The sequence below is a fragment of the Brienomyrus brachyistius genome, unplaced genomic scaffold (assembly GCF_023856365.1).
Source record: "Brienomyrus brachyistius isolate T26 unplaced genomic scaffold, BBRACH_0.4 scaffold40, whole genome shotgun sequence".
In the NCBI taxonomy this organism is placed as follows: domain Eukaryota; kingdom Metazoa; phylum Chordata; class Actinopteri; order Osteoglossiformes; family Mormyridae; genus Brienomyrus; species Brienomyrus brachyistius.
In genome coordinates, this window is record NW_026042315.1 from 855,592 (window position 1) to 881,691 (window position 26,100).

Consider the following 26,100-nt stretch of genomic DNA (forward strand, 5'->3'; position numbering starts at 1 on the left):
GTGTTAAAGTGCTGCATTTTCGGGCACTGAGTGGACTGGCAGATTCTAGGTGGTCAGGTTTGTTGAGGCCTGGATCTTCCCCGCGGGGATGTTGGAGGTCCCTGTACAAGCCCCCCATTGAGAAGCACACGGTGGATCTTCAGTGGCAGATTGTGCACGGGGCAGTGGCCACAAACAGACAGGTGATGCACATTGATTCCACAGGGTGGCAATTGGTTTTCTTAGCTAATCTGTTTCTTTAAAACAAAGAAATGGATTGTTTACTTGTGTCTTTTATTCTACATCATAGATAATGCGAACCTTCATATAAGTAAGAGGTAATATTTTGCTCAGTATCAGTTCAAGTTCAAATACTTCAGGTTTTTTATTTGACAAAACACATAAAATTGTTCAGATACTTCAGGTTTTTTATTTGACAAAACACATAAAATTGTCATGCAAAGTCATTGATTTATTTTTAAAACTATTGCACTGTGATACATTTAACATCATATTTTCAGTTCTGCCAAATCTCATATTGACATCTTAGTGGTTTTCCAACGGCTTGTGGTGTCACATGGTGGTCGAAAATGATATTACAGGCTTTTGTTGAAATTACCTTAAAATTCATCTGGAATGTATTGATTTATGCCATAATTAATGATGCAAATTAAAACAGATGGGGCCATTTTGACCCCATTTTGATGTTTTTGAAGAGGTAGATGGTCCAGTTGGCTGTATTAGTCAGTCTGCTAAGAAACATGGCGCCAACAAGCCCATGGCCCCTTTTCATGTAAAACTTCGTACAGGAGGCTGTTTGTGCAGTTTAGTGCCTTTGTTAGCCTCGGCTCCTGTAAATCATATAAGCACACCCACCACACCCCCAGGAGCATTCCGCGTGCCCCCACCGGCCAACCTGCCTGTCCCCCCCAACCCACAGACCGTCTGTAGTTCTGAAATCTATCCACATGGCTGCTGGCCAAGTCTAAGGTAAAATTCCATAAATGAAATATTCAGTAAAATATAATTTTTCCCCTAATCTGGGAGACAGTGCAGAATTATTGGAGTCGGTCCTAACTCTGTCTTCAATATGTACCCAGCAGGCACCTAGGACTCGTATCTCCCTCTGAGAATTTCTTCTTATAAGAACATAAGAACATAAGAACTATACAAACGAGAGGAGGCCATTCGGCCCATCAAGCTCGCTTGGGGAGAACTAAACTAATAGCTCAGAGTCGTTAAAATCTTATCTAGCTCTGATTTAAAGGAACCCAAGGATTCAGCTTGCACTACATTATCAGGAAGGGTATTCCATACTCTGACTACACGCTGTGTAAAGAAGTGCTTCCTTAAATCCAGCTTGAAATGTTCTCCCGCTAATTTCCACCTATGGCCACGAGTTTGTGTATTTAAACTAATGCTGAAGTAACTATTTGGTTGAACAGCATCCAAACCTGTTAGAATCTTATATACCTGGATCATGTCCCCCCTCAGTCTCCTTTGCTTGAGACTGAACAGATTTAGCTCAAGTAACCGTTCCTCGTATGACATTCCTCTAAGACCAGGAATCATTTTTGTGGCCCTACGCTGCACCTTTTCTAAGGCCACAATGTCCTTTTTAAGATATGGTGACCAAACCTGCACACAATATTCTAGGTGAGGTCTCACCAAGGAATTGTATAATCTTAGCATTACCTCCCTTGACTTAAACTCCACACACCTGGAGATATACCCCAACATCCTATTGGCCTTTTTTTATTGCTTCCCCACACTGGCGAGAATGGGACATTGGGATTTATTTATTTTGAGCTTAGCTAGGCTTTGCAAAACATCTGCTTCAGTTATATATATATTAGCTATAGACAATGCTGGATAGGTAATAACTGGTAAATTACTAAGGTCCTCAACAGTGAATACCCGTGCAAAACTATCATTGAACTCATTTACTATATCAATGTCATATATATTATGTGGTACCTTGGGCGGAGCTTAATTCTCCGCTTCTGACGTCATAAGAGGAAGTAGCGTATCCTTGATTCTGATTGGTCGAGAGTTTATGCCCATATATGGTATCAATACATGCTTATGCCACGTTTTGCCGATAGGGGGCGACATGGTTTTGGGAGATTGCCGTTATGTCCATATATGGTATCAATACATGCTTATGCCACGTGTTGCCGATAGGGGGGTTTGGGGGATTAAACTTTAATAGAATAAAAATACATTACATGTATTTTATTAATGTGCTTTTTTGATTACGTTTTTAAGGTATAATAAAACATAGAGCAGGATAATGGCAAGCTAGCGCATACACGTTCAGCGGGGGCGTCCGTCCGGCCCCGTGTTGTTAGTAAGCACCGCGGCGTATTTTAAAAGAAAGCACCCAAATGTTTTAAAAGAAGAAAGCACCAAAAGAAGGAAAACCCTTAGTGTTATTTTAAAAGAAAAAGCAGGGTGAATTTAAACAAACATGCCCGAAAGAAGCAGCAGAAGAGCAAATGTAAACAAGCGAAAACAATAAACGTACACCCCGTCGTTTTAAAAGAAGCGATCACTCATTACATTTAACCAACACGAAAGACTTTAGTTATATTTACCAGGTTGGAGAAAGCATGCAAGCGGCAAACTTTTAGAAGAAATAGGACGAAACGATCCCGGAGCACTGCCACATGCGCCTACTCTGTTTGAACAACGCGGGTCGGAATGGACGATCGCTAGTCCGGCGTTTGGCGCATGCGCACCATCGCCGACTCCCCTTTCAAAATGGCGACGCCGGCGGAGCGCCTGTTTTAGCAAATAAAACCCCTATAACCGTAATGTTTTTAAGTAATGAAGCACTTTTCTGTCAATGTGAATAATAAAGTAAAGCGCTCTGAGCATTTTCGATAGCAATAATCAGGAAATAACGCGGTTAATTCTTGTTTAAACGAATGCATGCTCTCACTCTTGTGTGGCGCACGCGCGTAGATCCACACAGCATTTCCTTTATTGAGCCAGCTCGTTGCGTGAAGCAGCTGTCAAATGGCTACCAGCGGAAATTGTTGTCGTGATGCGAACCGTTGGCCTGGATTGTGAGAAGCATGCCGCCATTCTGGCAGAATGCACACTAATTCTATATTTCATATGCTTATTTGTAAATAGTGTAAAATAATCTATTTCTAATTTAAATAAAAGTCGATCTCTAACCCCCCGGATTGCTTAGCTACAATTAGCTAAATTTATCTACGTATGGTTAATCAAAAGGTATAAACAGAACTTGAAAAGATGTATGACAACACATGCTGATCTTTTATTTCAAATAAGCCTCTTTAACCTCATCGTTTTTAAGCAATGAAACTCTTTTCGGCTAATGTGTTATTTAAAATAAAACATCTTAAGCATTTCGACAACAAGAATCAAGGAATAACGCTGGCGATCCTTGTTAAAATAACTCTCCATGTCGCGCTTGTGCTGGCAGCCACGACACCCACACACCACTGTCTTTTATTGAAAACAGCTGAGGCAAGTCGTTTTCGGAACTGTAAAGTGTGTATACAATAAGTAAACGTATGTAAAAGAAGTATAAAATGTGTTATAAAGCACATAGCCAACATTAATTAATAAAGAATTTAAGCATAATACCCCAGACGTACCACGGCCTATAGCCGGTAGAAAGAGAGCTATCCTACGGCCTACAAGATAAAAGCATATGGCACCAAATTGGAATCAGTAGTCTTTAAAAGAATAAAATACATTATATGAATTTATCAATGCGACATTTTAAATACGTTTTAAGGCATAATAATTTTAAGGGGTCACCGGATGCGTCGAGCTTTTCTAGCTAGAGAGGAAAGAGAGTCGGGCAGTTTTGAATGGTAAAAGCAGTAGTTGTGTATTGTTAACGGTTTATTTTTAACAAAATGTCCTATTTTATAACGATAAAAACACAGCAATCCTGTTTTATGGGTATTTATGCGTATTGCATGTCTAGACATGTCGATCAGCTAATGGCCGCGGCAGTGAGCGATAAGCCTACGAGAAGGAAGCGTCAATTGACAAATTGACAAATTGTTGCAGAGTGCGTGTAACATCTCGTTTAACCGCTGGTCCTGAGTGTGACAAGCAGACAGACAGCATTCACGCACCGGCAGAAAGCACATTACGTCTATTTGTTAATCTGTTTTATTCGTAAATAGTATAAAATAATATATGTCTAATTGAAATAAAAGTCGATGTCTAACACCACAGCTCTGGGACTCTAGCATAGCCCCGGGCGCCCCGCTGCGGGCCTGTGGGGCTGGATGAAGTATCTAACTTCAATTGCTTAATCAGCGGGGTAAAGTGCCGTAACTTAAACGGGGGTATGACACATTAGTATAAAGTTTTAAGCCAATAAGATTTAATTAATAAAATAATTTAGTTGTATTTTGTTAGTTTTATTTTCAATAAAACACACCCAGCACATTATTAATGTAATAGATGCAGGAACTAGTGAGCGGTACTTCAAAAACATTTAAAAAACTTTGTTAGACTAATACCTTAGTTATTTTAATAATTTAAGGGATAAAAACATTTGTAGTGTTTGTCAATGTGTTATTTTAAGTAAATGCGTTATTTTCCAACGCCAAAACCCCTGTCATGTTTTAAGTGAGAAATGATATGGACTAGCAACTGTCTCTGGGGGGAGCAACCCCGGTTAGGTACTATTAAGCAGCATTTAGTGACATGCATCAAAACACATTTTTAAAAACTTTGAAAGAATAAAGTCTTAGTTATTTTAATAAATACGTTTTTCAGTAAATGTTTATTCACGCGCATGCACACAAACACACACACACACACCCCGGAGGTCGGGGGGCTTTAGAGTTTAACTTTAGGTTGCTGATCGCAATGTGTGACCAAACCCCAAAGCACCCTAACTTAGTCGTTTACTAACTTATCGCGAAAAACAGACAGAAATAGACTTGTAAATTCTAAAGAAAAGACATTAACTGTTTTTTGTTAATGTTTAAAGGTATACAAACTACAGTTGTATCGGACACGCACACAAAAACACTAAAAGAGTTTTGCTCAGTCAAAAAAAAAAACACCAAACATATATTGTTCACGCTTTTTATTAAAATGTATAAGGATTGTTTTGTTATAGCGAAATTTTTAATTAATATGAGTGTGATATAAGTCATTTAGGCAACAAGATTTGAGGAAGAACCTAAATAGCAGCTAGAAATGACCGACCAGGCAGGCAGAAGTGTGCTTTCCTTATCTCACAAGTCATGGAAGGCGGGGATGGGGGGCACATAAGTGGGGGGGGGGGGGGGGGTAGGAACTGTGGAATCAGGCAAGGGTGTAAGAATTTAGGATATAGTCTTGTTATTTTAAAGAAGGTGTACATGATTATTTTAATTGCATTTAATAGGAACCAGTAAGCTGCATTTAGCACCATGCTGCAAATACACATTAAAAACCTTAAAGAATAAGGTCTTAGTTATTTTAATAAAGACACCCTACAAGGTGCCCACGACCCCAGCTTATATAATCTACAAGCTTGATCTGAGATGCTTGCTGGAGTACAATGCTAAGTTGACAACGGTAACGGGGCTGCAGCCTGTTTGATAGTTAATGAAACACATTTCAAATTCAACAGTGTCAGTAGTCATCCACTATGCAGGGAGACTACAGATTGACTATAACGACCCGTTTATCTGCTGTCATTATTTATTTATTTATTTTTGACAGAATAAAGCCTTAGTTATTTTAATAAATATGTTTTTTCAGTAAATGTGTATTCATGCTCATGTGCACAAACAGACACACACACACATCGGTGGTCAGGGGCTTTAGAGTTTAACTTTAGGTCTGTGAAAGTATAGGACCGCGATGTGTATACAGGCCCCAAAACACATTAACTTAGTCGTTCATGAGTCTTATTGTGAAAAACCACGCAAAATGGACATGTAAATTTTAAAGAAAAGACATTAACTGCTTTTGTTAATGTTTAAATGTATAAAAACTTTAGATGTAGTTGTTAAACAGTCAAACAAAAATGTGTTATTTTAAAGTAGTATAAAATATAACCTTAACTTTGGACGCAAAATGAACAACCTACAAACACAGACAGACACACACACACACAGCAAAGCCCCAAGAATGCGCACAAGCACACAACCATAGGTGGGCTTTTAGAGTTTGCTCAATCAAAAAACATCAGACCCATATAGTTTACGTTTTTTATTAAAATGTGTAAGGATCGCTCTGTTAGAGCGCAATTTTAAATTAGTATGATTGTGATATAAGTCATTTAGGCAACAAGATTTGAGGAAGAACCTAAGTAACGGCTACAAATGATCGACCAGGCAGACAGAAGTCTGCTTTTCTTATCTCGCAAGTCATGGAAGTGTAGGCGGGTGTAGGAACTGTGGAATCAGGCATAGTTATTTTAATAAAGACATCCTACAAGGTACACCACGGCCCAAGCTTATAGCGTCTACTATCATGATTTGAGAGGCTAGATGGAGTACCATGTTAAGTTGACAATGGTAACTGAGATGCAGCCTGCATGCAGGGAGACTAGAGAGTGACTATAGTACCCCATTTAACCTTTGGTCCTTATTTTTTAAGAATTTTGACAGAATAAAGCCTTAGTTATTTTAATAAATACGTTTTTTTCCAGTACATGGTTGTTCATACTCATGTGCACAAACACACACACACACCGGTGGCCAGGGGCTTTAGAGTTTAACTTTAGGTCAGTGAAAGTATAGGATCGTTATGTGTATTCAGACCCCAAAACATATTAACTTAGTCGTTCATGAGTCTTATTGTGAAAAACCGACAAAATAGACTTGTAAATTTTAAAGAAAAGACATTAACAGCTTTTGTTAATGTTGAAATGTATAAAAACTTTAGCTGCTTTTCTTAAATGGCCAGAAAATTTGGCTCAACACTATTAGTTTATATGAGGAGGGGGTGTTTGCAACAGTCACAATCCTAGCAGGCAAGCATAACATGCCAAAGAAACATCTCTTTCATTTATTTCAAAGCAGACACTTTGTGCAAAAGTTGTTTCCTCATTGCCCAAACGGCCACCAGAATTGGATGGTCCTTAAAGACCTTTCATAAGACTTGGAGGCCCTGTCCTGAGGTTTATCAAAGACCAGGTTCTTACACTATAGGAGACTGATGCTGTTTAAGTACTCGATGGGATGACCCCTGCAATGAAATTTGTAACATTTCAAGGTGTATATTTTAAAAGAATGAAGTGCCTGGCCAGTAAGAGAGGCATGGTATCAGATGGCGGAATGTCGAGCAGGTTTGTTAGAGGGTTAGAGGAGATAGAACTATGTTTTGGCTCTGCTCTCTCGATTATCTGAGTTCTGGACAGACATATTCAAAGCCATTGAGCAGGACATCAACATAGTTCTGCCTCCTCTAACCCTCTAACAAACCTGTTCGACATTCCACCATCCGATACCATGCCTCTCTTACTGGCCAGGCACTTCATTCTTTTAAAATATACACCTTGAAATGTTACAAATTTCATTGCAGGGGTCATCCCATCGAGTACTTAAACAGCATCAGTCTCCTATAGTGTAAGAACCTGGTCTTTGATAAACCTCAGGACAGGGCCTCCAAGTCTTATGAAAGGTCTTTAAGGACCATCCAATTCTGGTGGCCGTTTGGGCAATGAGGAAACAACTTTTGCACAAAGTGTCTGCTTTGAAATAAATGAAAGAGATGTTTCTTTGGCATGTTATGCTTGCCTGCTAGGATTGTGACTGTTGCAAACACCCCCTCCTCATATAAACTAATAGTGTTGAGCCAATTTTTCTGGCCATTTAAGAAAAGCAGCTAAAGTTTTTATACATTTCAACATTAACAAAAGCTGTTAATGTCTTTTCTTTAAAATTTACAAGTCTATTTTGTCGGTTTTTCACAATAAGACTCATGAACGACTAAGTTAATATGTTTTGGGGTCTGAATACACATAACGATCCTATACTTTCACTGACCTAAAGTTAAACTCTAAAGCCCCTGGCCACCGGTGTGTGTGTGTGTTTGTGCACATGAGTATGAACAACCATGTACTGGAAAAAAACGTATTTATTAAAATAACTAAGGCTTTATTCTGTCAAAATTCTTAAAAAATAAGGACCAAAGGTTAAATGGGGTACTATAGTCACTCTCTAGTCTCCCTGCATGCAGGCTGCATCTCAGTTACCATTGTCAACTTAACATGGTACTCCATCTAGCCTCTCAAATCATGATAGTAGACGCTATAAGCTTGGGCCGTGGTGTACCTTGTAGGATGTCTTTATTAAAATAACTATGCCTGATTCCACAGTTCCTACACCCGCCTACACTTCCATGACTTGCGAGATAAGAAAAGCAGACTTCTGTCTGCCTGGTCGATCATTTGTAGCCGTTACTTAGGTTCTTCCTCAAATCTTGTTGCCTAAATGACTTATATCACAATCATACTAATTTAAAATTGCGCTCTAACAGAGCGATCCTTACACATTTTAATAAAAAACGTAAACTATATGGGTCTGATGTTTTTTGATTGAGCAAACTCTAAAAGCCCACCTATGGTTGTGTGCTTGTGCGCATTCTTGGGGCTTTGCTGTGTGTGTGTGTGTCTGTCTGTGTTTGTAGGTTGTTCATTTTGCGTCCAAAGTTAAGGTTATATTTTATACTACTTTAAAATAACACATTTTTGTTTGACTGTTTAACAACTACATCTAAAGTTTTTATACATTTAAACATTAACAAAAGCAGTTAATGTCTTTTCTTTAAAATTTACATGTCCATTTTGCGTGGTTTTTCACAATAAGACTCATGAACGACTAAGTTAATGTGTTTTGGGGCCTGTATACACATCGCGGTCCTATACTTTCACAGACCTAAAGTTAAACTCTAAAGCCCCTGACCACCGATGTGTGTGTGTGTCTGTTTGTGCACATGAGCATGAATACACATTTACTGAAAAAACATATTTATTAAAATAACTAAGGCTTTATTCTGTCAAAAATAAATAAATAAATAATGACAGCAGATAAACGGGTCGTTATAGTCAATCTGTAGTCTCCCTGCATAGTGGATGACTACTGACACTGTTGAATTTGAACTGTTTCATTAACTATCAAACAGGCTGCAGCCCCGTTACCGTTGTCAACTTAGCATTGTACTCCAGCAAGCATCTCAGATCAAGCTTGTAGATTATATAAGCTGGGGTCGTGGGCACCTTGTAGGGTGTCTTTATTAAAATAACTAAGACCTTATTCTTTAAGGTTTTTAATGTGTATTTGCAGCATGGTGCTAAATGCAGCTTACTGGTTCCTATTAAATGCAATTAAAATAATCATGTACACCTTCTTTAAAATAACAAGACTATATCCTAAATTCTTACACCCTTGCCTGATTCCACAGTTCCTACCCCCCCCCCCCCCACTTATGTGCCCCCCATCCCCGCCTTCCATGACTTGTGAGATAAGGAAAGCACACTTCTGCCTGCCTGGTCGGTCATTTCTAGCTGCTATTTAGGTTCTTCCTCAAATCTTGTTGCCTAAATGACTTATATCACACTCATATTAATTAAAAATTTCGCTATAACAAAACAATCCTTATACATTTTAATAAAAAGCGTGAACAATATATGTTTGGTGTTTTTTTTTTTGACTGAGCAAAACTCTTTTAGTGTTTTTGTGTGCGTGTCCGATACAACTGTAGTTTGTATACCTTTAAACATTAACAAAAAACAGTTAATGTCTTTTCTTTAGAATTTACAAGTCTATTTCTGTCTGTTTTTCGCGATAAGTTAGTAAACGACTAAGTTAGGGTGCTTTGGGGTTTGGTCACACATTGCGATCAGCAACCTAAAGTTAAACTCTAAAGCCCCCCGACCTCCGGGGTGTGTGTGTGTGTGTTTGTGTGCATGCGCGTGAATAAACATTTACTGAAAAACGTATTTATTAAAATAACTAAGACTTTATTCTTTCAAAGTTTTTAAAAATGTGTTTTGATGCATGTCACTAAATGCTGCTTAATAGTACCTAACCGGGGTTGCTCCCCCCAGAGACAGTTGCTAGTCCATATCATTTCTCACTTAAAACATGACAGGGGTTTTGGCGTTGGAAAATAACGCATTTACTTAAAATAACACATTGACAAACACTACAAATGTTTTTATCCCTTAAATTATTAAAATAACTAAGGTATTAGTCTAACAAAGTTTTTTAAATGTTTTTGAAGTACCGCTCACTAGTTCCTGCATCTATTACATTAATAATGTGCTGGGTGTGTTTTATTGAAAATAAAACTAACAAAATACAACTAAATTATTTTATTAATTAAATCTTATTGGCTTAAAACTTTATACTAATGTGTCATACCCCCGTTTAAGTTACGGCACTTTACCCCGCTGATTAAGCAATTGAAGTTAGATACTTCATCCAGCCCCACAGGCCCGCAGCGGGGCGCCCGGGGCTATGCTAGAGTCCCAGAGCTGTGGTGTTAGACATCGACTTTTATTTCAATTAGACATATATTATTTTATACTATTTACGAATAAAACAGATTAACAAATAGACGTAATGTGCTTTCTGCCGGTGCGTGAATGCTGTCTGTCTGCTTGTCACACTCAGGACCAGCGGTTAAACGAGATGTTACACGCACTCTGCAACAATTTGTCAATTTGTCAATTGACGCTTCCTTCTCGTAGGCTTATCGCTCACTGCCGCGGCCATTAGCTGATCGACATGTCTAGACATGCAATACGCATAAATACCCATAAAACAGGATTGCTGTGTTTTTATCGTTATAAAATAGGACATTTTGTTAAAAATAAACCGTTAACAATACACAACTACTGCTTTTACCATTCAAAACTGCCCGACTCTCTTTCCTCTCTAGCTAGAAAAGCTCGACGCATCCGGTGACCCCTTAAAATTATTATGCCTTAAAACGTATTTAAAATGTCGCATTGATAAATTCATATAATGTATTTTATTCTTTTAAAGACTACTGATTCCAATTTGGTGCCATATGCTTTTATCTTGTAGGCCGTAGGATAGCTCTCTTTCTACCGGCTATAGGCCGTGGTACGTCTGGGGTATTATGCTTAAATTCTTTATTAATTAATGTTGGCTATGTGCTTTATAACACATTTTATACTTCTTTTACATACGTTTACTTATTGTATACACACTTTACAGTTCCGAAAACGACTTGCCTCAGCTGTTTTCAATAAAAGACAGTGGTGTGTGGGTGTCGTGGCTGCCAGCACAAGCGCGACATGGAGAGTTATTTTAACAAGGATCGCCAGCGTTATTCCTTGATTCTTGTTGTCGAAATGCTTAAGATGTTTTATTTTAAATAACACATTAGCCGAAAAGAGTTTCATTGCTTAAAAACGATGAGGTTAAAGAGGCTTATTTGAAATAAAAGATCAGCATGTGTTGTCATACATCTTTTCAAGTTCTGTTTATACCTTTTGATTAACCATACGTAGATAAATTTAGCTAATTGTAGCTAAGCAATCCGGGGGGTTAGAGATCGACTTTTATTTAAATTAGAAATAGATTATTTTACACTATTTACAAATAAGCATATGAAATATAGAATTAGTGTGCATTCTGCCAGAATGGCGGCATGCTTCTCACAATCCAGGCCAACGGTTCGCATCACGACAACAATTTCCGCTGGTAGCCATTTGACAGCTGCTTCACGCAACGAGCTGGCTCAATAAAGGAAATGCTGTGTGGATCTACGCGCGTGCGCCACACAAGAGTGAGAGCATGCATTCGTTTAAACAAGAATTAACCGCGTTATTTCCTGATTATTGCTATCGAAAATGCTCAGAGCGCTTTACTTTATTATTCACATTGACAGAAAAGTGCTTCATTACTTAAAAACATTACGGTTATAGGGGTTTTATTTGCTAAAACAGGCGCTCCGCCGGCGTCGCCATTTTGAAAGGGGAGTCGGCGATGGTGCGCATGCGCCAAACGCCGGACTAGCGATCGTCCATTCCGACCCGCGTTGTTCAAACAGAGTAGGCGCATGTGGCAGTGCTCCGGGATCGTTTCGTCCTATTTCTTCTAAAAGTTTGCCGCTTGCATGCTTTCTCCAACCTGGTAAATATAACTAAAGTCTTTCGTGTTGGTTAAATGTAATGAGTGATCGCTTCTTTTAAAACGACGGGGTGTACGTTTATTGTTTTCGCTTGTTTACATTTGCTCTTCTGCTGCTTCTTTCGGGCATGTTTGTTTAAATTCACCCTGCTTTTTCTTTTAAAATAACACTAAGGGTTTTCCTTCTTTTGGTGCTTTCTTCTTTTAAAACATTTGGGTGCTTTCTTTTAAAATACGCCGCGGTGCTTACTAACAACACGGGGCCGGACGGACGCCCCCGCTGAACGTGTATGCGCTAGCTTGCCATTATCCTGCTCTATGTTTTATTATACCTTAAAAACGTAATCAAAAAAGCACATTAATAAAATACATGTAATGTATTTTTATTCTATTAAAGTTTAATCCCCCAAACCCCCCTATCGGCAACACGTGGCATAAGCATGTATTGATACCATATATGGACATAACGGCAATCTCCCAAAACCATGTCGCCCCCTATCGGCAAAACGTGGCATAAGCATGTATTGATACCATATATGGGCATAAACTCTCGACCAATCAGAATCAAGGATACGCTACTTCCTCTTATGACGTCAGAAGCGGAGAATTAAGCTCCGCCCAAGGTACCACATAATATATATGATGTCGTTTACTATTATAAGACCCTTACTATCCTGCAGATTAGTAATTTCAGGTTTTAGAGCTCTTTTAGAGTTAAAATACTGGAAGAAACTTTTAACGTCATCCTTAGCTTCCAATGCAACCATCCTTTCGACATTTCTTTTAGCTCGTCTAATATCATTTTTTAACTCAGCCTGTAGACTTAGATATTCCTGCTTAATTCTGTCATCATCAGTTATTTTCCATTGCTGGAACAAAGCCCTTTTCCTCCTTACTTTATACTTTATTTCCCTAGTAAACCACCTAGGTTTCAATTTCCTAGATTTATTCTTGCTGGAAACAGGTATGAAGTCCTCTTGCACTTGCAATAATGTGCTTTTAAAAAAATCCCAGGCCTCTTCAACAGTTTTGTTATTTAACTCCATCCAGTTCACAGTTTCTAGTTTTAGTTTCATACACTTAGTCAGCCTTCCTAACATTATATATTTTTGATTTGGACTTAGCTCTTCGAACACTAAACTTAACCTCAAATTTGACCATGTTATGATCGCTACTGTCAAGTGGTTCTAAAACGTCTAATTTACCAATCCTGTCCTGGTTATTAGAGAGAACAAGATCAAGAATGGCATCTCCCCTGGTAGGGGTGTTAACAAACTGAGTAAAAAAACAATCCTGTACTAATTCCACCATCTCCAGTTCATTTTCTGAAGAGCCAGTGACAATGTCCCACTGCATTCCTGGTAGATTAAAATCACCCATAACTACCACATCATTTTTATTGCTCATAGTCCTAATATCACTGTATAACAATCTGCTTTCCTCAGCAGCTATATTAGGTGTTCTGTAACAAACACCGACAATTAGGCTATTTGAGTTTTTAGCATCTAATTTTACCCATATTGCTTCCGTAGTTTTATTTATATCAGTAAGTTCCCTTGCCTGCAAGTTTTCCTTTACATATACTGCAACACCACCTCCCTTTTTTCCTATACGATCCTTACGGAACAACGTGTAACCATCCATATTATATTCTTGTCCATCCTTTTCACTCAACCACGTTTCAGTTATTCCTATAATATCATAAGAGTCCGATGAGATAAAAGCCTCTAAATCATGAATTTTATTCCTAATACTTCTGGCGTTTAAATACAGACAACAAAGGGTAGGCCTATTACGGTGCCCACTTACAATATGATTATTTGTGGCTTTCCGTTTCCCCCCACTGACATAGTTAACTAACCTCCCTGCCCCCCCAGTCCCTAGTTTAAACATTCCTCAACTACTCTACACATACGCCTCCCCAATACACTGGTTCCCCTCTGGTTCAGGTGCAACCCATCCGGCTTGAACAGGTCCCACCTGTTCCAGAAGGTCCTCCAATGCCCCATAAACCTAAACCCCTCTTTCCTACACCATCCTTTTAGCCACGCATTTAATTTCCTTATCTCAGCTAACTTAGCCTGACTTGCACGTGGCACGGGGAGTATTTCGGAGAATACCACCGTGGACGTTCTGCTTCTAAGCTTATTGGCGACTTCTATAAATTTATCCTGCAGAACAGCCCTTCTACCCTTGCCTATGTCGTTGGTGCCAACATGCACCACGACAACTGGATCCACCCCAACTGGCGCCAAAAGCTTATCCACACGATCTGGAAGGTCTCCTACCTGGGCACCAGGCAGGCAAGACACCGTACGGGACCCTCTATCACGCGTGCACACATAACTGTCTACTCCCCTAATAATGGAATCCCCCACTACCACAACCTCCCTCTTCCTGGGGGGAGGGGGCTCCTCAGTGCCCAAGGGCCCACCTGCCTCCCCAGTCCGTTCCGGTTCTAAAGCTGGAAGAACCTGAAACCTGTTCGACACAGTCACCTCAGGTGATGCCGCCTCTGCAACGTGTGTACGCCCTTTCCTGCATCTACAACCTACGGTCACCCAGCTCTCTCGACCTCTCTGCTCTTCATTCTCCCCCCTCCCGGCTAGTGGCGTACACACCTTCTCCCTAAAAGGCGTATTAACTTGCTCCTCTAACTCACTGTTGCATTGGATGAGAGCCAGTTGCTCCTCAAGGTCAAAATGCGCTCAGCAGCAGAAATTCTCCATCCTAGATGAGCCTGCAAAGTTCTGTAGAAGTTAAATATACTTTAGTCAAATGAGAGACTAACCTGCTGTCAGTCAGGGGAAGCTTCAATAAGGCCTTCATTCATGACAGCTCCACTTGGCTTTTTGACGAGTCCCCATTTAGATGCAGCACGTCAGAGACTGAAGAGCAGGATGAAGGCTGTAAGTACAGTTTGCTGTGGATTGTGTTTGTGTTTAAATCTAATAAAGGATGAGACAATTTACTTAAAGCATGATATAGTTCATATTGCTCTTCAGGCTTCGTGATAAAATATTAAAATTATGGAGTACAAAGTTGTACATACAAAGAAAACAATGCAGAGCGGCAGGGCACCTGGCCCAGAGGGTCTTCACATAGAATTCTACAAAGGGTATTTTTTCCTGTTAGATTTACAGCTTTGGTTGTCTTGCCCTTTAAAGAAATTCTCTCAAGAAAGAAGTTGCCTCTTACCATGTCACAAGCAATTAGTTTCACCCAAAAAGGAGGAGGACCCCTCTCTGCTCCCCGTGTTAGTAGATTCTCCCCAACTCCTCCTGCTTATTCCTTCCTCCCTCCCTCCTATTTGTGCTCTCCTCCTCCTCTTGGGTTCTATTCATGTCTTTTGGTTCAGCAATAAAACCCACAAGGCTGCTCTTTGATTGTCCCTCTTCCCATCGTGACATATTATGTATTACATGATTATGAAATGATTTGATTATTATACAATTAACCACTTTGTTTCTTCAATTTGTCTTTCTTCTGAATCATCAGATATATGTCGTAGCTGGTAATTTGTTACACTCTGCTGTCAGTGCCAGTGTAGCCTAGATACAACCAGTCATATGTTTCAGTCAAGCTGATGTTTGAACAATTTTTGGGAACAGATTTTCATAATGTTTTCTCATAGGAGGCTGACCCTGGGCATCCTGGGATTGCTGCGAGAGATTGCTGGGATACTGTGAGAGAGTGGTGTTGAGCTGCAGCGATTGTTTTGGGATTGTTTGTGATTGTTTTTGGGGTGTTTGGAACGTATTTTCTGAGTGTTTGTGTGCTTTAATTGTTTAGTGGGTGGCTGTGTTATTTCTATTTATTGTTCTTATTTTGGTCGGCGTGAGTGCTTGTCTGTCCTGTCTGTTTATTAACAGCGCGATTGTTACGGGCAGTGAGCTGCGTTTTCTGTTCGCGTTTAACTCCGTAAAAAACACCGGCGGGGCGAAATAGCTAATAATATCTAACGTCGGTAACGTTACTCAGCGCCAGAAAAGGACAGTTGCTCCTGAGCTTTGCCCGGTCGCCAGTCGGGGCCGGGAGGACATTTTCCACTTTTTTCCCCGCTCCGGCAGTAGCCTGCTGTGAGGGGGTTTTTGTGGTTTTTCGACCTCCCAAGAGCAACTTCGATTTCGTTTTGTTTTTAGTTCATACTTGGTTCAGGCAGAAGTTCTTTTGGTAAGTAGTAGTAAATTTATCGGATTTAAAATTTTAAATAAAAATAAGAATTAAGTTCCGTTTCAACCCAAGTAACTTATTTTAGCGTACTCGGCACTTTATTGCATTTAACGGTACGCGAATTAATCTTTAAAGTTAAATACGCTATATAAATTTACTGGGCTGGGAGTACGGGGTCATAGTGAGTTAGTTAATTATGGGGCCGGCTCAGTGTTGCGTTTGCAACATGTTTGCCCTTCTGGACGTTAGTGTCCAGTCGGACTTCATCTGCGAGCGATGTAAGCTAGTGGACTCGCTCATGGTCAAGGTTCGCGGCCTTGAGGAGCAACTGGCTCTCATCCAATGCAACAGTGAGTTAGAGGAGCAAGTTAATACGCCTTTTAGGGAGAAGGTGTGTACGCCACTAGCCGGGAGGGGGGAGAATGAAGAGCAGAGAGGTCGAGAGAGCTGGGTGACCGTAGGTCGTAGACGCAGGAAGGGGCGTACACACGTTGCAGAGGCGGCATCACCTGAGGTGACTGTGTCGAACAGGTTTCAGGTTCTTCCAGCTTTAGAGCCGGAACGGACTGGGGAGGCAGGTGGGCCCTTGGGCACTGAGGAGCCCCCTCCCCCCAGGAAGAGGGAGGTTGTGGTAGTGGGGGATTCCATTATTAGGGGAGTAGACAGTTATGTGTGCACGCGTGATAGAGGGTCCCGTACGGTGTCTTGCCTGCCTGGTGCCCAGGTAGGAGACCTTCCAGATCGTGTGGATAAGTTTTTGGCCCCAGCTGGGGTGGATCCAGTTGTCGTGGTGCATGTTGGCACCAACGACATAGGCAAGGGTAGAAGGGCTGTTCTGCAGGATAAATTTATAGAAGTTGCCAATAAGCTTAGAAGCAGAACGTCCACGGTGGTATTCTCCGAAATACTCCCCGTGCCACGTGCAAGTCAGGCTAAGTTAGCTGAGATAAGGAAATTAAATGCGTGGCTAAAAGGATGGTGTAGGAAAGAGGGGTTTAGGTTTATGGGGCATTGGAGGACCTTCTGGAACAGGTGGGACCTGTTCAAGCCGGATGGGTTGCACCTGAACCAGAGGGGAACCAGTGTATTGGGGAGGCGTATGTGTAGAGTAGTTGAGGAATGTTTAAACTAGGGACTGGGGGGGCAGGGAGGTTAGTTAACTATGTCAGTGGGGGGAAACGGAAAGCCCCAAATAATCATATTGTAAGTGGGCACCGTAATAGGCCTACCCTTTGTTGTCTGTATTTAAACGCCAGAAGTATTAGGAATAAAATTCATGATTTAGAGGCTTTTATCTCATCGGACTCTTATGATATTATAGGAGTAACTGAAACGTGGTTGAGTGAAAAGGATGGACAAGAATATAATATGGATGGTTACACGTTGTTCCGTAAGGATCGTATAGGAAAAAAGGGAGGTGGTGTTGCAGTATATGTAAAGGAAAACTTGCAGGCAAGGGAACTTACTGATATAAATAAAACTACGGAAGCAATATGGGTAAAATTAGATGCTAAAAACTCAAATAGCCTAATTGTCGGTGTTTGTTACAGAACACCTAATATAGCTGCTGAGGAAAGCAGATTGTTATACAGTGATATTAGGACTATGAGCAATAAAAATGATGTGGTAGTTATGGGTGATTTTAATCTACCAGGAATGCAGTGGGACATTGTCACTGGCTCTTCAGAAAATGAACTGGAGATGGTGGAATTAGTACAGGATTGTTTTTTTACTCAGTTTGTTAACACCCCTACCAGGGGAGATGCCATTCTTGATCTTGTTCTCTCTAATAACCAGGACAGGATTGGTAAATTAGACGTTTTAGAACCACTTGACAGTAGCGATCATAACATGGTCAAATTTGAGGTTAAGTTTAGTGTTCGAAGAGCTAAGTCCAAATCAAAAATATATAATGTTAGGAAGGCTGACTTTAAGTGTATGAGACTAAAACTAGAAACTGTGAACTGGATGGAGTTAAATAACAAAACTGTTGAAGAGGCCTGGGAATTTTTTAAAAGCACATTATTGCAAGTGCAAGAGGACTTCATACCTGTTTCCAGCAAGAATAAATCTAGGAAATTGCAACCTAGGTGGTTTACTAGGGAAATAAAGCATAAAGTAAGGAGGAAAAGGGCTTTGTTCCAGCAATGGAAAATAACTGACGTTGACAGAATTAAGCAGGAATATCTAAGTCTACAGACTGAGTTAAAAAATGATATTAGACGAGCTAAAAGAAATGTCGAAAGGATGGTTGCATTGGAAGCTAAGGATGATGTTAAAAGTTTCTTCCAGTATTTTAACTCTAAAAGAGCTCTAAAACCTGAAATTACTAATCTGCAGGATAGTAAGGGTCTTATAATAGTAAACGACATTGATATAGTAAATGAGTTCAATGATAGTTTTGCACGGGTATTCACTGTTGAGGACCTTAGTAATTTACCAGTTATTACCTATCCAGCATTGTCTATAGCTAATATATATATAACTGAAGCAGATGTTTTGCAAAGCCTAGCTAAGCTCAAAATAAATAAATCACAGGGTCCTGATGGCATCTTACCTATAGTGTTAAAAGAGATGAGGGATATTATTTGCCGACCCTTAACTTTACTGTTTCAAAAATCCTTATCTGAAGGTGTGGTACCTTCTGATTGGAAGCACGCCTTCATAACGCCTATTTTTAAAAAAGGGGATAGAAGTAATTTGTCTAACTATAGGCCAATCAGTCTAACTTGTATAACTGGTAAAGTTATGGAGGCTATAATCAAAGAGAAAATGGTAGATTACCTGGACTCTAATAACATTTTGCGGGATAGCCAGCATGGATTTAGGAGAGGTAGATCCTGTTTAACAAATCTGTTGGAGTTTTTTGAGGAAGCTACTCAGGAAGTTGATGATAAGAAGGCCTATGATGTCATCTACTTAGATTTCCAAAAGGCTTTTGATGTTGTCCCCCACAAGAGGCTCCTACTTAAACTCAAAGCGACAGGTATTTTAGGTACCGTAGCGACCTGGATTGATAACTGGTTAACAGATAGGAAACAGCGAGTAGTTATAAGAGGCACAATGTCAAAGTGGGCTTGCGTTCATAGTGGGGTACCGCAGGGTTCGATTTTAGGACCACTATTGTTCCTAATTTACATAAATGATATGGATACCAATATATACAGTAAACTGGTGAAATTTGCAGATGACACCAAGGTGGGTGGTGTAGCAGATACTGAATTAGTGGCTCAGCAGCTACAGCGGGATCTTGATTTAATTAGTGACTGGGCCGATACCTGGCAGATGAAATTTAACATCGATAAATGTAAGGTACTCCATCTAGGGAGCAGAAATATAAAGTACAGGTATTTCATGGGTGTCACTGAAATAAAGGTAGCTGATCATGAGAAAGACCTTGGTGTGTATGTTGATGCTTCCATGTCCCATTCTCGCCAGTGTGGGGAAGCAATAAAAAAGGCCAATAGGATGTTGGGGTATATCTCCAGGTGTGTGGAGTTTAAGTCAAGGGAGGTAATGCTAAGATTATACAATTCCTTGGTGAGACCTCACCTAGAATATTGTGTGCAGGTTTGGTCACCATATCTTAAAAAGGACATTGTGGCCTTAGAAAAGGTGCAGCGTAGGGCCACAAAAATGATTCCTGGTCTTAGAGGAATGTCATACGAGGAACGGTTACTTGAGCTAAATCTGTTCAGTCTCAAGCAAAGGAGACTGAGGGGGGACATGATCCAGGTATATAAGATTCTAACAGGTTTGGATGCTGTTCAAGCAAATAGTTACTTCAGCATTAGTTTAAATACACGAACTCGTGGCCATAGGTGGAAATTAGCGGGAGAACACTTCAAGCTGGATTTAAGGAAGCACTTCTTTACACAGCGTGTAGTCAGAGTATGGAATACCCTTCCTGATAATGTACTGCAAGCTGAATCCTTGGGTTCCTTTAAATCAGAGCTAGATAAGATTTTAACGACTCTGAGCTATTAGTTTAGTTCTCCCCAAGCGAGCTTGATGGGCCGAATGGCCTCCTCTCGTTTGTATAGTTCTTATGTTCTTATGTTATGTTCTTATATATGTGGTGTGATAATTGAGCATGACCCCACTGTTGCTGTGCTTGCTGCTCCTGTCATGATCTGTAATCTCTTATTTTTTCATGTCTCCTCCAACTCATGCCAGCAGAGGTCGCTGCTGGCACTTTGTAACCCTCCTAATTCTCCTGTATCCCATTATAGTTCTCCATCCTAACCCTGTACCCCTGTTTTGTTGCTGATTAGTGTGCTGTGTATAAATATGCCTGCCCTCACTGCGTTCCCCAGCTCAGTCATTGCTGTTCCATGTGTAGTCTGTGTTTCCTTAAAGCCCACCGAGCTACACACTGCCCCTAAATTTAAATTTATATGTAACCTGTGTGTGTATGTGTAACCTAGATTTGCCCAGTATGTAAATCTAATCCAGACCTTGATCCTACACCTACTATAATTATAAGTACCTCACTATACCTATATCTAACACTGCTATTCATCACCAGTGTTACATGTCAGGGCTTCGCTGCAATAGATCCCTCAGTGCTGCAGGTTATTACTGTGACTTTGCACACACACACGTTGCTGCTTCCTCAGCCAGTGTCACATATACTTTATTACACACAGACCTCAGTAATCTCTGCTACACTCACACCTGCTTACTTTACATCCATGGTTAAATTCTCCTAATGGAATCTATCTTAATGTCTTTATTCTATTTTATTTTATTTATTATACCATATTATTCATTGTATTGTTCTTTCAATTTTATTTCTATTTTATTATTGCTAATACACCGGATCTGAGTGCCTCATTTTGTTCCCTTCATATAGAACACGTTTTGTAATGACAATAAAACATCCTTATCCTCATCTAAATCACACTGTCTAACTACTAATCTGTTTAAATAATATAATTGGATTTCAAAGGTTAATAGTCACTCAATTACCCCCTCAGCCCAACAGTACCACAAACACCCAACATGCACGGAAATGTTCTCCTAAGTTGTTTTCCCTGCCTGGAACAATACCACAGCAGTCACATGGACTAATGTTTCAAAACATTTCGGAAACCTTGCATTGAAACTTGAGGTCTTTAGAAGGGATCAGTCCTGGGTGGCAAAGTTGCCATCACAAAGGTTTTTGATTAAGGGATTCATGATGCCAGGTAGCCATCTTTCACAAGCTGGTGGGCTGTGCCACTGATGCCTTTGCTTGGGTTTTATATGTCTGTCCTGGTTTGTGTTCTTGCCACTTCAGGTTCCCTGGTTTTGGTCTACATTCCTCGGTCCTCTGCTGTGGAGTCTACCTTCTGCTTCACCTCATTCTGGAGCCGCCCATCCAGTCAGCGGCCCATGTCCCCCTCTGTCATGGGAATATTTAGGACTGACTGCAGTATTAGTTCAAAGCATGATTGTGTTTTTCTTAATTTTTATTGATTTATTTTTGTATTATTCATTTTTTAATTATTAATTTTCTTAAGTAACTTGATTCAGTTAAAAGGGGTTTGTCCATTTTCTTTAGCAGAAGTTTGTGTAAGTATGATGTTCACCTTCCCTTTTCATAGTCTAGTCTTTGCCAAGTTTTATGCTTATTTCCCCTGGTTAAGTTAATCTGACTTGTGTGTTTAGGAGGGTCATACAGGCTTTTTGTTTGTAATGGAAGCACAGGGTCTGTACTTGCAGCTTATTTGCCATGCTAATAGAAGCATTTTACCTTCCTCTCTAATCTCTTTTTTTCTTGGCTCTCACTGCAGTCTCCTCTATGCCAGGGTTTCTCAACCCAGTCCTTGGACCCCACTGCAAAGATCCACAGTTTTGCTCTGTCCAAGCTCTCAGCACAGCAGTAAAAGGTGACTGTTTGGTTCATGCATGCAGGGATCTGGGACAGAGCAAAAACGTGGAGCTGTCTGGTGGGCTGAGGAATGAGTTTAGAAATGCTGCTGTATGAAGTATTAAACCATTTGACCGGTTGGATAAATGTTAAAATGTTTTCTCAAAATATAAAAAGAGATAATCTTCTGTTTTGCGTCTCATTACAAGCAAACTTGTTTTTTGTTTTTATGTCACTCTAGTATTTGATATCTAATTTTCAGTCTTCTGGCAATATAATCTGGTGAATGGGGAAAGACTTCCAGCAGGGGCTCCGGTTTCCTCCCACAGTCCAAAAGTGTGCAGGGTAGGTTAATTGGCAAATCTGAGTTGTGAGTGTTTGCGCCCTGCAGAGTGTTGACTCCTGCCCAGGGTTGGTTCCTGCCTACGCCTGTTGTTCCAAGGACAGGCTCCGGTCCCCCCCGCGACCTCAGTTTGGCTTGCTGTCTCCCCCCTTGGTTTCCTTTGGTTTACGTCTTCACTAGCCCCCTTGTTGCTTTGACTTGTGTGTAAGTTATGTATGTGTGATTGTATTGCTGCATAGGGAGTGACTGCTATTTTGTTTTGCAAGTGTGTGTTGGACTCTGTTTATTTGGTCAGGGAGTGAGGTGGAGTGTTTGTCTTTTGGTTTCCTTTTCTTTTGCACTTAGGTGAGATTAGCTGTGGGTCGCACTTGATAGTTGGGGATTTTGTTTGTTATTTTGGCTGTGGTCACTCCCAAAGTCTTTTGCACCGGGTTATTTGTTCAGTGTCAGTATTATACATGAAAAAAAATGAAAATACAAAAAATATCCCTTTGTCCACTGGTGTTCCCTTCTTGCCCTCACCCTGTTTGTCCCTTTATCCCATTCCCCTTTCCCGTGAATACTGTTACACTCCAACCCTAGACAGCATATCAAAACAGCATCGTATCTATAGTTTTAAAAGAGATGAGGGATATTATTCATTGACCTTTATCTTTGCTATTTCAGAAATCCGTATCTGCTACCTTGTGACTGGAAGTATACACTGTAAAAAAAGGCAAAATTTGTCACAGTTTTAAACGATTTTATATCAGCCAATTTGACTACAGTATAATTATTTTTTTCCTCTTATGTTAAATGACAGAAAAGTTTTATCAAAACTACATTGCATAACTGGCATCGTAGTACTGATTAGCACCGATTCAGACATCCCGATGAACAAATATGAAGTTCATTTAAACTGTGGTACCTTAAATCCGTCAAGTTACCTCGATAAGCCAGTAACCCTGATTCGTAGTATAGGCCACTGATCACAAGCACTCTGTGTAAACGTATTGTTTAACCGGCGCTGTTGCATTACCAGGGTGAGAGGTTGACTTGCTGGTTAGCTATAAAAACAGACGTTAGTGCAACTCCACATTAATGGTGCGGTCATCATGGCTTATAAATGCTTATTATCGTTCATCATTGTTTGTGTCAGTAACGATAACATAAACAAGGGTAGGCACCAGGAGAACATCATTGGCTCTTGCATCGATTACTTTTTCCGTAACACCCTTTAGATTGTTTCCCTGAAGGGCAGCAAACCGACAATTTCGGTGTGATTGAGCTGATCACGTGTGCATGGGGAGGGAATGCGGACCACATGACCTTCCCGGCGAGCTCAGTACATCCAGCATCGCTTCGCAAATACAATCAAAATGTTTTATCTTTATTCACACTTTTTATCTTTATTCATTATCTCTACGATCTCACTGCTGGACGAATGCCTGGCATTCAGAGCATTCTTTATTAGCCATTTGCCTTTGGATGCAGTTTATTTGCATGCCCCAAAGCTTCCAGGCGTCAGTAATTGCTTCCCACGTTACTCCGGTCCTGGGGTCTTCTGTAACTGCCCTTTGGGATTACATATATTCAGCATATGCTTTTGTCCGAAGTGATGAGAGTTTGGGGTCAGAGCACTTGGGTCTAAGGGACTTGCTCAAGGGCTTAACAATGTTACGATTACTCTGCCATGGGAGTTGAACCAACAACCAAACTGGCAGAGATGGCCAACCTGCTGAGCTCCACACCCGCTGACGATCTCCTTTTCCTGTCTGCTGCAGTCTCCATGGACCTGAGTCCAGAGAAGCACTCTGAACTTGAGGACATCCGGCTGAGGAAAGGAGCCCTTCTGCTGGAGATCCAGAGGCTGCGGGAGGCGCTGAGAGAGGCCCTCATGGAAGTGGAGGTCCTTGAATCCAGCACCAAACGCAGCCAAATCTTAGAAAAGAATAGGCATGTCGCCATGGGAAGAAAGAAATTCAACATGGACCCTAAGAAGGGTATCCTGTTCATGGTACAAAACAATCTTCTCCGGCACACGTCTGAGGACATCGCCCAGCTCCTATACAAGGGAGAGGGGCTGAACAAAACAGCCATTGGGGATTACCTGGGTGAGAGAGACGACTTCAATATCCAAGTCCTCCAAACATTTCTTGGGCTTCATGAATTCGTAGGGTTCAACCTGGTACAGGCTCTCAGGCAGTTCCGTCTGCCAGGAGAAGCACAAAAGATTGACAGTATGATGGAGGCCTTTGCGCAGAGGTACTGTCAATGTAATCCTGGAGTCTTCCAGAACATTGACACTTGCTATGTACTTTCATTTTCCATAATCATGCTAAACACTAGCCTTCATAATCCAAATGTGTGAGACAAGCCCAGTGTGGACAGGTTCATCTCCATGAATCGAGGAATCAATGATGGAGGCAACCTGCCAGATGATCTCCTCCGAAATCTTTATAAGAGCATAAAGAATGAGCCATTCAAGATTCCTGAAGACAATGGGAACAATGCCTTCTTCAACCCTGACAGAGAGGGTTGGCTCTTCAAAATGGGAGGAGGACGGGTGAAAACATGGAAAAGGAGGTGGTTCATCCTGATGGATAACTGCCTTTACTACTTTAAACATACTGCGGATAAGAAACCCAGGGTGATCATTCTGCTGGAGAATCTGAGCATCCGTGAGGTGAAGGATCTCAGGAAGCCTAACTGCTTTGAACTGTACATCCCTAACAACAGCAGACAGCTGATGAAAGCCTGCAAAACGGAGGCGGACGGCCGCCTGGTAGAGGGCAATCATGTGGTGTACCGCATCTCGGCGCCAACCCCTGAGGAGAAGGACAAGTGGATACAGAGCATCACTGCTGCTGTGAGCGCTGACCCTTTTTATGAGATGCTGGCAGCAAGAAAAACACGGATCTCTTAAAACAGGGGTGTCAGACTCATTTTCACCCCGCGCCACATCAGCATCATAGTTGTCACCTTATTCGGCCCTCAGGAAACCACCATGTCCCCCACAGACGTCCCGATGTCATGTATTTGGTGCCAGAATTATAGAACACACAGGACTATTTGTGCCAGATTCCAGAGGAAGAAGTCAACCACTGTGAAAATGACTGCATTCACAGACGTGACATTGCTTGTGATGATGATGTCTTCACGTTGTGCACCTCTGTCATGGCAGAGAATGGTCTTGATGTTCCTCTGGATGCTTATAAGGCAATTGACCTCTACCTGCGCCTACGAGAAGAATGATCAGTTCTTCTACACATTGAACGATAAAGACTGTGTGAATATGTTTGGATGAGCTATTGCAGAAAGTATTTATTTCAGAACAAGGAACTTTGCACAAAACAACTGACTATTTGACTATGATCGCCCACTCAAACATTTGGGCCCAAAATTGTTGTTGCAGACATTCTTTGCCTTTATAATGTGGTCTCACAAAGTAATGTTTAACCTTAAGGTAGCATGACCGAATTCCAGGTTTTGTTTTGATGCGACTTATTGTTCACTACAGATTTTATCATCGAAATGCCCTGTCCTTTTTTGTATAAATGTGAAATTAAATGTTATTTGCACTGTATTGCTGATCTTTATGTCAGAGAACCTTTTTTTCTGAGAATCCACACTGCTGTAAATTTGCATCAACATGATTGGGATTG

At 40.7% G+C, this 26,100-nt stretch overlaps 1 protein-coding gene and 1 pseudogene across 1 annotated transcript in view; both read left to right on the top strand.

Annotated features, from left to right (window-relative positions):
• The window catches only part of LOC125722564 (cytohesin-2-like), a 178,490-nt gene that overhangs the window by 122,347 nt on the left and 30,043 nt on the right, over positions 1-26,100 (top strand). The gene's annotated exons all lie outside the window — the stretch shown is intronic.
• On the top strand, positions 23,470-25,989 carry LOC125722559 (cytohesin-2-like; annotated as a pseudogene).